Raw genomic sequence first — 14,535 nt, 5'->3', positions numbered from 1 at the left:
GAAACTTAATTTAATAATGTGATACAATAGTTTTTACATCTTTTCATGAGCATTCATGCACTGACTATCATGAAATGTACACAACAGTAAGTTTCTGGGACCTATGATTAGACAACTTAGTTTCCATATCCTGTAAGAATCTAACCAAAAGCCTCAAAATGTGTGATATATGAGTAATGACACAGAGGAGGAGTTCTTCTTCCAATAGAGAAGTTCACACGCCTACTTACTTGATCACTACCCAAATCCTAGGCGAAATTTAGGCCTTCTTTGGATCGATATAGCCAAAAAAATAAAAAACACCCAAAAAAAAAAAAAACCGCTAGTCGCCCACAACCCTTTCATTAATCCTTTCTACTTCACCAATAAAATCATTACCCATCTAGTAACCACAAATAAATAAGCCTACCTAGATGATGAGTATGAGAAATAGGATGAAGTCTTGAGAAAATGAAGAGAAAAACCTTGTCACAAATCAAAATCAGTTACCTGTTTCAGAAGAAAAGAACAAGAAAATAGAAATATGTTTTCAAAAATCAAAAGAAATATCAAGGTTAGAATTTCCCCCAAAGATCAAATCAAAAGGGAATACAAAAGCTTGAAAAATCCAAGTATGGAAACCATGTTAGAAGCAGGAAAGAAAAAAAAAAAAAAGGGATTTCTCTAGTATAAATATCTCGAAGACCTTATTCTCTCATACTTATCATTTTTGAATTTTCCATTCCAGTTTCTTTTACACTACCACCTAAGCCCCATAACACCTAATAAAGACCTCTAGCTCAATTAGGGATAGGATAGTGTGATAATAAGTAGTAGTTGTGACTTCTCGAACTCGGCTCCTTTGACTGTCATTGAGTATGTGAGGAAACGTGTGCCCACCTGCCGGAGATAGCAAAGCTTGAGTGGAAAAATAAGAGAGAAATTGTGCTTCGACACATACCTGTGAGAACCTACTTAAGGACGCTATCCAAAGGATCCAGAAACAGCCCTGCTCGTACATTTCATTATTAGATCACTACATGCATGCTCATACGTAGATGTTTCGATTATTGTATGTATATTAACTTGAATTTCGAAAGAATAAAATCCTTGTTTCCCTTGCTAGTGAGATGTCTAGATACCTGAGATTAATTAAAGAAACAAGCCTTTGTTACTGAGTCGTTGTAGTATAAATGAAGTTTGTGAGTATCTTCTCTGGAAAACTCTCACGAGGCTATAACTCGTCCACTAGGGAAGAACTAGTGGTTCAAGGCCTTGTTGCATACGGTCAATGCAACCGCACTCTGCGAAATGAGATTTAGCTTAGGACAACACATTTTTGATCACTTATCGTTTTAATGTCTCTTCTTTTTGCTTGAGGACAAAGCAAAGTCTTTGTTTAAGGGGTGGTGTGATAAAAACTGTAATATTAAACCCCGGAGACATAGCATTTTGGTCAATTATGTGTTTAATAATCATGTAATAATTATATTTTCGTATTTTTTGCGGGTTTCCAATTAAAATGAATATAGTGATAAAACATGCATCAAAGTACAGAATACGGGAATACTTGGAGTTTCCCACTCGACCCGCGAAAACCGGTTTTCCAAAAGAACGAGAACCGGTCTTGAACGGCGGGCCCACATATAAAGAAGCAGGAAACTTCCGAAGCTCAAATCGGATAAATCTAGGTGCCGACGTTGGCTAGTGAAGCTGCCAAGTACAAGAATACGGGAATATTTGGAATTTCCACTCAATTCCCGTGAAGCCCAACAAAGCCTGACTAGAGCCGAAGTTTCCAAAAGAACAGAACCAGTGCAGGATGGGCCCACATATAAAGAGGCAGGAAACTTCCGAAGCTCAAATCGGATAAATCTAGGTGCCGACGTTGGCTAGTGAAGCTGCCATAGCGACCCGGGCGACGAACTCTGCGCAAGGACAAAAAGTCGTAAAAACGCCAAAATCGGCGCAGCCACTGGACACACTAAGTGGACCCACTCTGCGGGCCCAAAGGCATGACGAGTCAGCATAGGCAGGTGGCAAGTGATGGGTTCAATTTGGTGCCACCTTGCAAGAGGAAAGACACGTACCAATTCAATGTTTGAATTGAATTGGGCTAAAAGACAAAAACCAAAACACAAAAGGACAAAAACCTTAAATGAAAGTTTTGTTTCGTAACAAAACTTTGAATCAAATTGATTTACATGGAGACAAAACTTTGTTATTCAAAGTTTTGAATGTCTAAATTAGCAAACAGACGAAACCCAATTAAAGGCTTCATGAGACATCAGCCTATATATATGAGGGGGTCGCCTTCATTATTACCTCTTCAGCATATTAATGCTTTAGCTACGTTTAGTTTTTCTTCAGTACTTACCTTCTGCCATTTTTTTATTAAAGAAATTAATACTGATAAGTTATTTTTTACCTTAATAACAGTCATTTCTTTTCTTGTTTAATTTCTGTCCCGCATTTATTTACTTAATGTATACAAAGAAGTTTTATTATTCCTTCTATGATGATGAGCTAATCCCCTCGGGGGAGGGTTATGCTTCGTGTGAAAATCGGATTGACTCGTTAATATTATAGAATCACTACTTAGGAATTAGGCATAGAATTAACATCCCGTCCCAAAATGATCGGCTATCGAAAGTTAGATCTTGATGCTCGGATCGATCGGGCTTCTCTCTGCGGTGTCGACAACTCTCCCAATTCGTCCAAATGATGTGAACTTGTGCGGGGAGCTGAAATAATATACCGTAGAGATGAGGTATTATCGAAACTCCTTATGCTAGTGAAATCGCGACCTAGAGATGTGGGCATGCACTAGGGATCAATACTTCGGCGTCGTCTCCTAAAACGAGGCGAATTAGAGATGTAGTGATTTAGTAATAAAAACTGTTGAAAAATGATTCTTGCATGAGCATGATTAACTCTCTCCCTGTTTCTCTACTTTTGTTTACCTATATATAATCACCGTAGTAATTTATTTTATTTGCATTACCGTTATTTTAATTAGAAAAAAACCAACTAAAAAAGAAACCTAAAAATCCTACTCACTTAAAGTGTAACTCCAGTTGTGAACCTATCCGAGCCCTAAGGTTTGGACGATCCCTTACTCGACCTATCCTACCAATCCCACGTGAGTAAGGTAACTTGACTAAAACGTACGACTATACGGACGTTGGACTTTGGACTTTGGACTTGGACTGTGGACCTCGGACTTTGGACTGTGGACCTCGGACTTTGGACTGTGGACCTCGGACTTAAGGAAATAAGTAACTGAAAACCAATAAACGTGTGTAAATTTATGTGTTGGGCAGTACTTAGGCTCTAGTCATGCCCCACGGGACATTGTCCCACATCAGAAGTATAAACTTTAAAGTCTTGCATAATAGCATATGTGTTCCTGGGTCGGCTCCACTCATTGCCAATTGATATTGAGCTAGATGTTCCAAAGTTTAATACACTTACATAATACTCTATAAAAAAAAATGAGAACACAAAAAGCTCTAAATATTCATTTTAAAGCACTGTATTATCTGATCAGAGGAGGATTTATCTAATCCACTTAAGATCAATCTTTTAAGAACATATAAGAGCATTGTATTAAGAGTTTAATTACCCATTCAACCAAGCTTCTATCAGATTCTGAAGACTTAGATTGCAAAGCTTCTCTCCCACATACTAACTCCAATAGGAATACTCCAAAGCTGTATACATCACTTCTATTTGAAAATCTCCCAAATTCTTTCACCCTATAATCAGTAAAAGGAGATAGATAAACAAAAGCTATAAAGAAAAAATGATTTTGGTACGTGATCACTTATTCACTTATAGTAAAAACATAAGACCGTAATGATGTTGCAATACTCGGAAACCAATTTCATGGAGTTGAACTGAGTATTGGTTTAAACTTTAATACCTAATGTACTGTACTCACAACGCCCAACTAAGAACGAAATGTCTCAAGGCAAGCGCATACTCACCGGGAGCATTTATCCAATCCCAAGGTACAGTTAACTTAATTTAAACAACACACAATGTTTTTATTATTTGAAAATACAAATGATATAGTAGAGGCAAATAGGCAATGGCCTTTCAGACTACAAGATACATGCAGAAGCTTGGGTGTACTGGTACTTGGGCGGACTGGGGTCTGTGGCAAATTAGCTACTTGCTATCACCCGTATATAATCTTCTTGATGTAATTTCCAAATTATATCAATTGATACAATTTATCTGGAAAAAAAGTCGGGGGAGGGGGGGATTAAACTGCATTATAGGTGCATGCAAAGAATGTTGCAAATACTGAAATATTAAGCACGCAAATATGATCTAATGCATGGAGAATTTTGTAGAAAATAACATTACTCAGGAGCAAAGAACACATCTTCATCCATTGTTCGATGAGATGGACCCGTAACGTTAACTCAACCAAGTACATTGCGAAGCCCTACATCTGCAACCTTAGCAATGAAGTTTTCATCAACAAGGACATTGGTCGTCTTAAAATTCTTATGCACCAAAATAGGAGTTATGGCACGAAGATGAGCCAATCCTGCAGGAAAATAAAACAGGGCAGCATCATTCAGGTAACAGCAGTTTAAGACCTTTCAAGTCTTAAAGAGGACTTCAAGGAATATATTATATGTCTTGCAGGAAGCATACTAAAAATTTGGTGAGATCCACTAAAGACTTTTAGATATTTTAGCTTACTAAGACTATGAAAAGTGAAAACTAATACCAGAGAAGCAGGCAATGCGCTCTGTTTTGCATATGATCACCTTTAGCTGCACCAAGAGCTATTGAAAGTCTATTCTTGAACTGTAGTTTTTCATTAGAAACCTGACCTTAAAAGAGAACCAAGAAACTTAAGTGACTGACTTTAATTTAAAATTCGAGGAGAATTTGTATATATACTATATTTCAGAAGAACAGCTGCGAACTGCAGTAAACTTTTTGAAGTTTGTGATGATTAGAAACAATTAAGTATCCACATAAATATACCAAATGAAGCACAAAATTCGCAAAATGATTAGATCGAATTCTTAATATATGCAACCAGGATATATTACCAATTTATAAGCTATAGTAACGCATAAATGGCTGGACAATTACCATATAAGTGACTGGAAATACTTCCATTAGGTATATACTCATAGATAAGCATTTGTTGACCATTTTCCTGGTAGTAACCCAAAAGATTCACAAGATTCCGATGCCGAATAGATGAGAGATAGCAAACCTGATAGAAAATCGAGTTTCAATCATTCAAGCGTAAAAAGAGAAAGGAAAAAAAGTGACGTAATTGATGTTACATTAATATATAATACATATTACTTGTCAATTATTTATAACTTTTGTTGACTCCCTCAAACAAACAATTCATTGTCATTATATTACGTTGATTTGATTTTTAAAATTTCTAGGAAGAATACAACCTTATATTGATACAGTTTGTTATTTGATGGTCACGTGAAATCTGAACATACTCTTAGAAAAGGAAAAGAAAATAAGAGAGACATAAGAAATGTATCAAACTTCAAAACCTCATACGTATTAAATAGAAACTTGAGTTCACACTGGACACTTTGGAAAGCTCAAAGGAATCTAGTCTTTCCAAGACAAACTGGGCAAGCTGGAAAATTGCACGCAGTCTGGAAGATGTATAGAAGCATATACTTTAAGAAATCAAATAATAAGAAAAACATATGTAGCACAAGGATAGTTGCACTCCCAAACCAGGAAATGCCATTTTAAACCGTTAAAATTGAGCATATTGTTTCTGGCTAATTGTGAAGTATATGCTTTTCTAAATCCCAACTCAGAGTAGAAATATTTATGGTTTTCTTAACAGTTTTCTAAACCCCACCCCCCCACCCCCCCAACAAATTTTCAAAAATTGTTGGGAAATTTTAAACATATTTCTTCACAGATTCCAAGTTAATTATAACTAATTGTACCCGGAAAGTAACATGCACTACTTACCTCTATGATAAAATCCTAGTTTGGTGCACCAGCTCACTTTTTAATGGCTACAAACAATCCATCGTGAAGGAGACCCTTGTAAACCTCCCCAAACTTTCCTTCACCAATCAGATTAATTTCACTAAAGTTCTTTGTAGCTAAAACCAATTCTTCAAACATGAAGCATCTAGCATCTCGTTAGTCAGAAAGAGATCTACCTTCTGCTAAAGACAATTCAACCCCAATGTTTCTTCCTGCTGCATATAATTACAAAAGGTGAAGATCAACGTCATATTTCCTTCATTTTATAGTAAATTAAGATAGAACAGTAGTTTTCTTATATTCCTTTCTCTTTACATGTCTTATCAATCAAAATTAAAGATTCACACTTGCCTTGAAAAGATGGATCAGAAGAGCCATGCAGTCTCGGAAGTTCTTGAAATGCTCTTGTTATGAGATAAGCAGAACCATAACTGTATAATAATAAACCCCACAAATGCCACCATAAGAATTAGATATAGCCATAAGCGGAATACCTGTTGAGCACTCGAAATTATTCATTTTATGGTATTGAGACTTACAAAAAAAGAAGCCATCGATTCTTGTAAATACATATTCATAATACAAAATTGAAGGCAATGAGACGCACTCAACATGAAAATACAGAGCTTTTAGACATGTTATGACAAACTCACACAAAAGCAGCAAGTAGTTGATTTGAACATTGTAAAGTTACTTGGAATTTGTTTCATACCTTTAAAATTAGTTCATTTAGTAGTACAACCCATTATCAACTTGTCCCTAAAAGGCTAAAACCCACAATCTACCTCTCTTTTCTTTATACGACTATAAGTTTCTGAAATTTGAGAAGTAACAATTTGACAATATTAAGACATGTACCTCTGTCTGCTAAAACTCTGAAAAACAAACCAATACTTGACAATACAATTTCTTTGCGAGCAACGCAAACAGTACGTATATCATTCGAAGAATAAACATCAAATACAAAACTGAATGAAAGATTGACTACATACCTTCATATTTACCGTTACGCAAATAAGCCTCCATAAGCTGAGCACACAAACGACAATCTCCATCCAACCCAGAAATAAAGAAAAATTCTTGAAGACTCCTAGCGTCTCTAACTGGCCCATGTGCCAAAACAAACCTTCAATAGCTAAATATAAAAAACTGAAAGCCTACAAAACAATGAAAAACAAAAGGATCTTAAGCAACCTAAAGCTCAACATATAAAAAAAAAAACAACAAAATGAAAGAAGACTTAACACATTACTGGAACATTGCATGAACTACGTAAGAATGTAAAAGAAACTATCATTTATGGCTTGAAAAATTAGATTTGGACAAAATAGATAAAATTCATGAAAAACATACAGCTTCTTTGGCTTGAAGCTTCTCTGCCCATCCATTCATAACGTATGGATCATTCACAGCTACACAGCTACACAGATTACAGAATCAACTCCTTTGGCCTTAAACTTATCGATGTTGTTTTTGTAGCTAGGAACATGCTGTGATAAACAAACTCCAGTGAATGCACCCTGCGATGCAAGGAACAGGAAAACACACATAGAAATAAAACAATAGTCAAGTAGTCAACAATGATTCACAAGCTGCATTGCCTAAACCAAATGATACAATATGCACACTGAAAAGTGGAGTCAAATAATTCATATTCAATAGTCCCTTAAGAATGCTCCAATATCAATCACAAATATAGTTAGATCACAAGCTCCCTGCATACTTTTTTCTGTCTTGGAGATTTAAAAAAAAAAATAGTGTTGATCATATATTATCACGTCAGTAAAGTAAAGTTTCCTCTACTGGTCTAAAAGAAGTCAGAGGTACAGATAATTTAATAGTTAATAAAAGATGTTGAGGTACATAATACTGATTATATGGGACATCCAACAAAATGTAAGACAGTAAGAGGTAAGCTGTTACTTCCTCAGTAAGAGTGAGGTACATATTACTTAATAATTAATTGCACACCTGAAAAATGTTTAGCCAAGCCCCAATTGTTATAGAAGCCACGAGGGTATAGGCCTTTTCAAAGATAGCAAGCGGTTTAATGCATCCGTTCGATCTCGTGATATTATGCTATAGAAGGAAAATGAAGAATTCTACTCTTTTTCTTTTCTTTTTTTGAAAAGGATACAAGCTGACATATAACTCAATAAAAATATTTAACAAATTGTACCAAGGCAGCAAGGCAGAACGCGAGCGGGAATGCACAAGCAAACATCATAATCATTCCAAACTGTAGTGCCATCTCTAGAAAATCTAAAAAGCAGTTTACAAATTCTCAGTAAATGTACACAAGTCATTACAGTGAATTGCATATTTTTTTTAATTTCAAATTGAGACGATTGCCTCGCCGACATTGTCACAGCATCCACCCAACAACACTCCCACTTGGAAAATCCTGAGATTGTATTGCTATACATCTCAAGGACACTCACTGCTCTAAGACTAAATTATCATATTCCAATTAAAGACAAAACTAAACTAATCACATAAACACAAAAACCAAACATGAAAGAACTAAATATGAGGATAAAAACTTACCGGGAGACCAAAAATGACAACGTTCTTGTCCTGAAAAACAACAAATGAACAGAAAGTAATCATTATTAGAAGCTTCAAAACCAAAAACAAACACAAAGGAAATGAAAGAAACAAACCTTTAATAGCCAAAGTAGGGATTTCTATATAATAAAATTGGTTTTTTTTTTGTTTGTTCTTGATGAAGAATTCGGATTGTTTTGAAGAATTATAATATTTTTTGGTTGTTGAGAAACAGGCGAGAAGAGCAAGGGGTAAGTTGTTTTTGTTCTCTCTCCAGTCTTTTCAATTTCTATACGTCTAATTACGTCTAATTAAATGGTATTTATGGTGTGCGTACAATTCAAATGTGGCGTGGATTTGGGAATTTAATTTATCACCACTGGAAATGACCGATTACTCCCATTCAAAAAGTGTTAAGCAATACTTCAATGTGAAGGACAATATAGGTATCATAAATTTACAAAAAGCCAAAAAGACCAATTAGTCCTTATAAATGGAATTTTTGTGTTTTGATTTAAATATTCATTCAGGGGCATTATACGTAAGAAAAATACCCGGATGAATTTAAGAGGCCACGATCATTATAGGATATACTACTAGTAGAGATTTAAGCATTTGCTTTCTCAATGTAATCATTCTAATTATTAATCAAATATTATTTATCTATATTTCTGAAAAACCTAGTGACTTTTTAACAGTAACATAGTAATATGATGAATTCAAAGTTAAAAAACAAGACAAGACACATAATTTTTTAACGTAGTAAACCCAATCACTGAAAAATGTCCACGTCACTACCTATCTCAGGTAGTGAGATAAAATTCACTATATAAATCAATCGGTTACAAAGTAAGAATACTCACAACGTCACAACGGGATCAAGTCCCATAATTACCCGAATATCGTAATCCTCAATATTGCAACCTTTCGCCTCCTTTCGCAGGAAAAAGAATCACTCCTTTCGCAGGAGCCACTAACAATAAACAAAGGAATGGAAAATACTCAACTTAGTGATCTCATGTCGTCCAAACAATAGGAACACTAAACTGGCAAGATGAATGAAGTCTTTTTCTGAACGCACTTGGGAATCTCCAGAATTATTCTATTGAAAAAGCTTACCCCGACTATCTGCGTTTCTTGCTTTATATCACCACTCAGACTTCCAAGATCAAATCAATTTTGATCACAATCCCTCAAAAATCGGTTTTGATCGATATCCAATTTGTTGTTGTTGATCTCTCTTTCTTGCAAAGTTACATGGAACTGCTCTCTGACTAATGGACCCAAAATATGGTTAGTCACGAAATGGGCCAAACATTATGTGTGGGCTTTTCAATCTCCCCTTTTTGCCGATTTCGTGACAAAATCTTACAAACAATAACTAGAAATTACATAAAAAAAACTTCCCGCTAATGGGGCAATGCTAATTATAAAGAACCAAAAATACAAGGTTCCGGTTCTACAAAGAAACACAATTCTCCCCCTCACAGTAGCATACACCTCTCTTTTCATTTGACTTCATCTGTAGCTGCACATGGAACAACAAAAGAAGTACTACTCCCCCTTTTTGTCACAACCGGTCAAAAGGGCAAACAAAATAAATGTGAATATATGAACATATACAAGCAGCAACTATAGAAAACAGCTAAACAAGAATAAGCTAGGACTGTACCTAAGAGACTTAAGCAGAGAATCAGGAACTCCCCCTCACAAGAGAACCATAAACAACGAACCAAGTAGCTATAGGTGATAGCTTATCGGCGAGAATGCTCTTCAAATTAATTAGTTCATGAGACGACCAAATTTTAACACATTAACAAGAAATGAAGTTTGAGCAAAATAACACTCATTATATATATATTATCGAGTAATCCCAAACAACCTCCAAGTAAGTAGGCCCATGTGACAGCAGGTGCCGACCTTGACAAAGAGATCAGGCAAACATAAAATGCAAAAAAAATAATGAAGATGATACTGCTGACTCAAAACAAGCATCTGTTAATGACAAGCTCTTACAAAAGAAAACATGAAGACATAGAGATGTCAGGATGGCCAGATTAAAAAAAATATTGCAGTAAAACTTCCCGCAAGCATTTTCAAGGATTAAGCACACTTGACAGAGACTACCTTACACCATCCCAGAGTAAGCGAGTTGAAGGATAAGGAGCCAAAAGAACAAGAAGAAAATCACAGAAAATAGATATTAATCATGCTGAATCTTCACCAAACGAAGGACAAAAAACACTCATGTACACCAATATTCGCAACCTCCAACAACAAACCAATTAAATAGAGCAAAGGACTAGGGCATGCACTTCTCATTGAATAGGCATGAAAAATTTGCTTAAACATCACTCAAAACAGATGCCCCCAAACCAAAATTCCCATGTTCTTGTCCAACACTCGACAAACATCAACGTACCGAAAAAAAATTATGCACCTTAATCACAACAAGCCTCCCCTTCAATAGCCAAAAACAATGGAAGAGGTGAAAGTGAAATGCAAGCATGCATTAGAAGAAGTTAAGCACATTCATAAAGAACCATTCAAAAAATGGCATTGGTAAGACTAAACTTGGAACTTTCTACCACACGACATGAGTTGCCATAACAAAAAATCACAAGTCATATAACGCATTGAAAACAAAATCACAATGCTCATTTGGACCGTAATGCAAGACTTATAGTGCAGACTTTTGTTTGTGTAAGAGATCGATGCTCAACACACATTTGTGAAACATAGTTTCCATCGGCCTCCATCGGGAATGATATAACAGAACCTAACTATATGAAAGTGAAAACCGCAACTCAAGAAAATACAAGAAGAAACATTATTATTATTATTATTCTTTCGTTCTTTCTTTCTTTTTCCTTTCCTTTTCTTTTTTCTTTTTCTTTTATAATATATATATATATATATATATATATATATATATATATATATATATATATATATATATAGATATATTGAAGAGGAACCATCCCTTATAATAGGCTTTCGATTGGTAAGTTCAGACTAGTTAGCCTTAGATTACCAGGTGGAAACCCCTACGAATCTACCAACCCGAGTGGTTATATACCTGTGCTCCAAAAGAGAGAGAAGAGTTTATATATTGGAGAGGAATCATCCCTTGTAATAGGTTGTCGATTGGTAAGTCCAGACCAGTTGGCTTAAACCCCTACGAATTGAATCTACCAACCTGGGTGATTACATGCCTGTGCTCCATAAATTAAAAAAATATATTATGTTGAGTTGTGTTGGGGTTTATCCCTCACATGAGGAAGAGGGAGAGAATCCGGTGATGTTCGAGTGAATACGTTTGAGCGAGCGAAAGCTCGGAAATGGTCTTGCCCAAGGGAGCCTTGGAAAGAAAAATAAGATAGTTTTTTTTCTCACTTTTTCAGAAACATCGGTACTGGACTTTTCCTGTGATTTTTGAAGAGGGCGTGCGCGCGCTATAAATGGCCTTGCTGAGGGCGCCCCCGCGCTCAAGGCTATTTTCGGTAGAATTCTATTTTTGCAGAACTGCGAGTTTGCCGTATAAGGTTTAGGTTTTTGGCAAAACCTAAGACACAAGAAGCCAACACGACAGAAAAAAGAAACCCAATTTTGAGAGAGATCAAGATTGAGAGAGAGAGAGAACCTTTGCAGAGAGAAAAACCTGTAAAAAGAGAGGAGTGATCTAGTAAGGTGGAGAGACTGAGAGGAGTGATTGTAATCTTCCTTTCCACGTTATAAAATGATTAGCTCTTGTGGAAGTAGGCATCATTGGCCGAACCACGGTATATCTTTGTGTTGTGGTATGTTTTACTTCTTTGCATTATTATTTGTTGTTAATAGTTGTTTAGAGAGTTGGGCATGCTAGGTTGGTTATAGTGGATATTTAGAATTTGTTTGGAGTAGTAGTTTGTTTCATTGCAAGTTATCTTAGTAGGGGATTGATTGGTATCGTTGTCCCTAACAAGTGGTATCAAGAGCCAAGTTAGATTAACCTAGGTTGTTATCCGAATTTTGCTCGGAAGGTGTTTGACAAAATTCCTGAGAGAAGATTTGAGTTTAAATAACTTGTAGAGATGGACCATTCAGTGAACACTCACATGACTAGTCTGAATAGAGCGAACTACACTATTTGGAAGGCCAATATGGAAGACTTACTCTATTGCAAGGATTTGGCACAACCCATTGAGAATGAGAGAGAAAAACCGGAAGCAATTTCTCTGGCTGAGTGGACCAAGCTTGACAGAAAATCAATAAGAGACATTCGACAGTGGATTGACGATAATGTCTTCCACCATGTATCTCAAGAGACTACTGCTTTTGGCTTGTGGAAAAAACTCAAAGACCTCTATGAGAGGAAGTCGGCCGGAAACAAAGTGCTGCTCATTAAGAAGTTTGCCAACACGAAGTACAAAGAAAGTTCTTCAATGTCTGAGCATCTTAATGAAGTACAGAATACCATTAATCAGTTGCACTTGATGAAGATTGATATGGGAGACGAAGTTGAGGCTTTGTTTCTATTAAACTCTCTACTCGACAATTAGGAGACGTTAGCAGTTTCTCTTGACGGAGCCGCTAAGGATGGAGTTATTTCCATGGATATGACTACCGGGGCATTGTTGAATGAGGAGACAAGAAGGGGTTCACGAAGCAGCTCCTCTAACTCAGAGATCCTTGTCACAGAGAAGCGGGGGAGAGGTAATAGCAGAAAACCATTTCATTTTAGATAGGTAAACTTATCTTATTTCCTAAACTTATCCAGATAGGTAGGCTGATTTTATTTTTTATTTTATTTTATTGGGTAAAGGATTTGTGGTTTGTGAAAAAACTAATGAAAGGCTCAGTGGGGCGACTATTGGATATTAAATTTCATATAGGTGTGAATTTCTGGCTATATCGATCCAAAGAGGGCCTAAATTCTCACTTAGGATATGATATGGTGATCAAGTAAGTGGATGTGTGATTTCTCTACTCGGAATTGACTTTTCCTTTGTGTCATCACTCAGATATTAATTCATATAGGCTTTTTGGCTAGATGCTCACAGGATATGTATTAAGTACTCTAACCTAGGTCTCAAAAAAATACTGCCAAGTACAATCATAGATGCTCATGCAAGATGTTCATGAAAAGCTAGATGCAATGACCATTCCCTACTATACATATTAATTTAAGAGCATGTCTTCGGTCTTGTGAGTCGTATGGTGCTTGGTAATTATAGGCCTTTGGATTCAAAGATTTCGCCATTAAATACACACGCACCCTTGGTATGAGTGGCCGAGATGTAATGGCGCACCATACATCTTGCGCACCATAGATTTAGCCTTAATTTAAGTTTCAAAAATTAAATCCTAATTCAAGTACTACGTGAGATTTCTTGACTAATATCATCATGGAGAAGGGAACAATACCATTATCTCTAAGTGTATAGCATAAACTATATATATATATATACAACTATATATATATATATTTATTTATTTATTTTTTCTAACTTTTATAAGACAAATAAATAATACATAATATACAACCTAATATGTGCTTAAACATTTACAACGCGTTTCTATACCACCCCAAAATAGAATCATGCTTTGTCCCCAAAGTATAGAATGAAAATAAAGGATAGAGAGTACCATAGAAACGTGCTTGTAAATGGGAGCACCTGAAAAAGAAGTTTAATCTATACTAATATAAAGAAATAAAAACATACACAACTCCTATATGAGTTCCTCCCGTTATGGGGATAACATGAAATAATAAATAGTGCTTAGGACATAAGCGGACTCTAACAGAAATAAAATAATATCATACGTTCACAAATCAAGCATGCGCCTATCATGGCTCCTATCGGATTAGCTTATGAAATTATGTGAAATAGTGAATTTCACGAAATTAAGGTACCTAATTACATTATGCATCCCAATAAAATCAACAAGGCATATGGATTATATATTTCGATATGTATACATGCAATTTTAATACGTGAACGTACAATGTGCTAA

The 14,535-nt window shown here is 35.7% G+C and overlaps 1 long non-coding RNA gene and 1 pseudogene across 1 annotated transcript; both read right to left on the bottom strand.

Annotated features, from left to right (window-relative positions):
• Window positions 1–3,303: 3,303 nt before the first annotated feature.
• On the bottom strand, window positions 3,304–6,455 carry LOC147508856 (putative serine/threonine-protein kinase PBL22; annotated as a pseudogene).
• A 2,858-nt stretch (window positions 6,456–9,313) lies between these two features.
• On the bottom strand, window positions 9,314–10,306 carry LOC147508855 (uncharacterized). The gene is made up of 2 exons (XR_015216451.1): window positions 10,211–10,306; window positions 9,314–10,092 (listed from the first exon to the last, which is right to left on the bottom strand). It is a non-coding gene; the product is annotated as an uncharacterized LOC147508855 (long non-coding RNA).
• Between the last annotated feature and the right edge of the window lie 4,229 nt (window positions 10,307–14,535).

Source organism: Coptis chinensis, chromosome 3 (genome assembly GCF_015680905.1).
Source record: "Coptis chinensis isolate HL-2020 chromosome 3, ASM1568090v1, whole genome shotgun sequence".
In the NCBI taxonomy this organism is placed as follows: domain Eukaryota; kingdom Viridiplantae; phylum Streptophyta; class Magnoliopsida; order Ranunculales; family Ranunculaceae; genus Coptis; species Coptis chinensis.
This window is presented reverse-complemented; position numbering and strand designations above follow the sequence as displayed.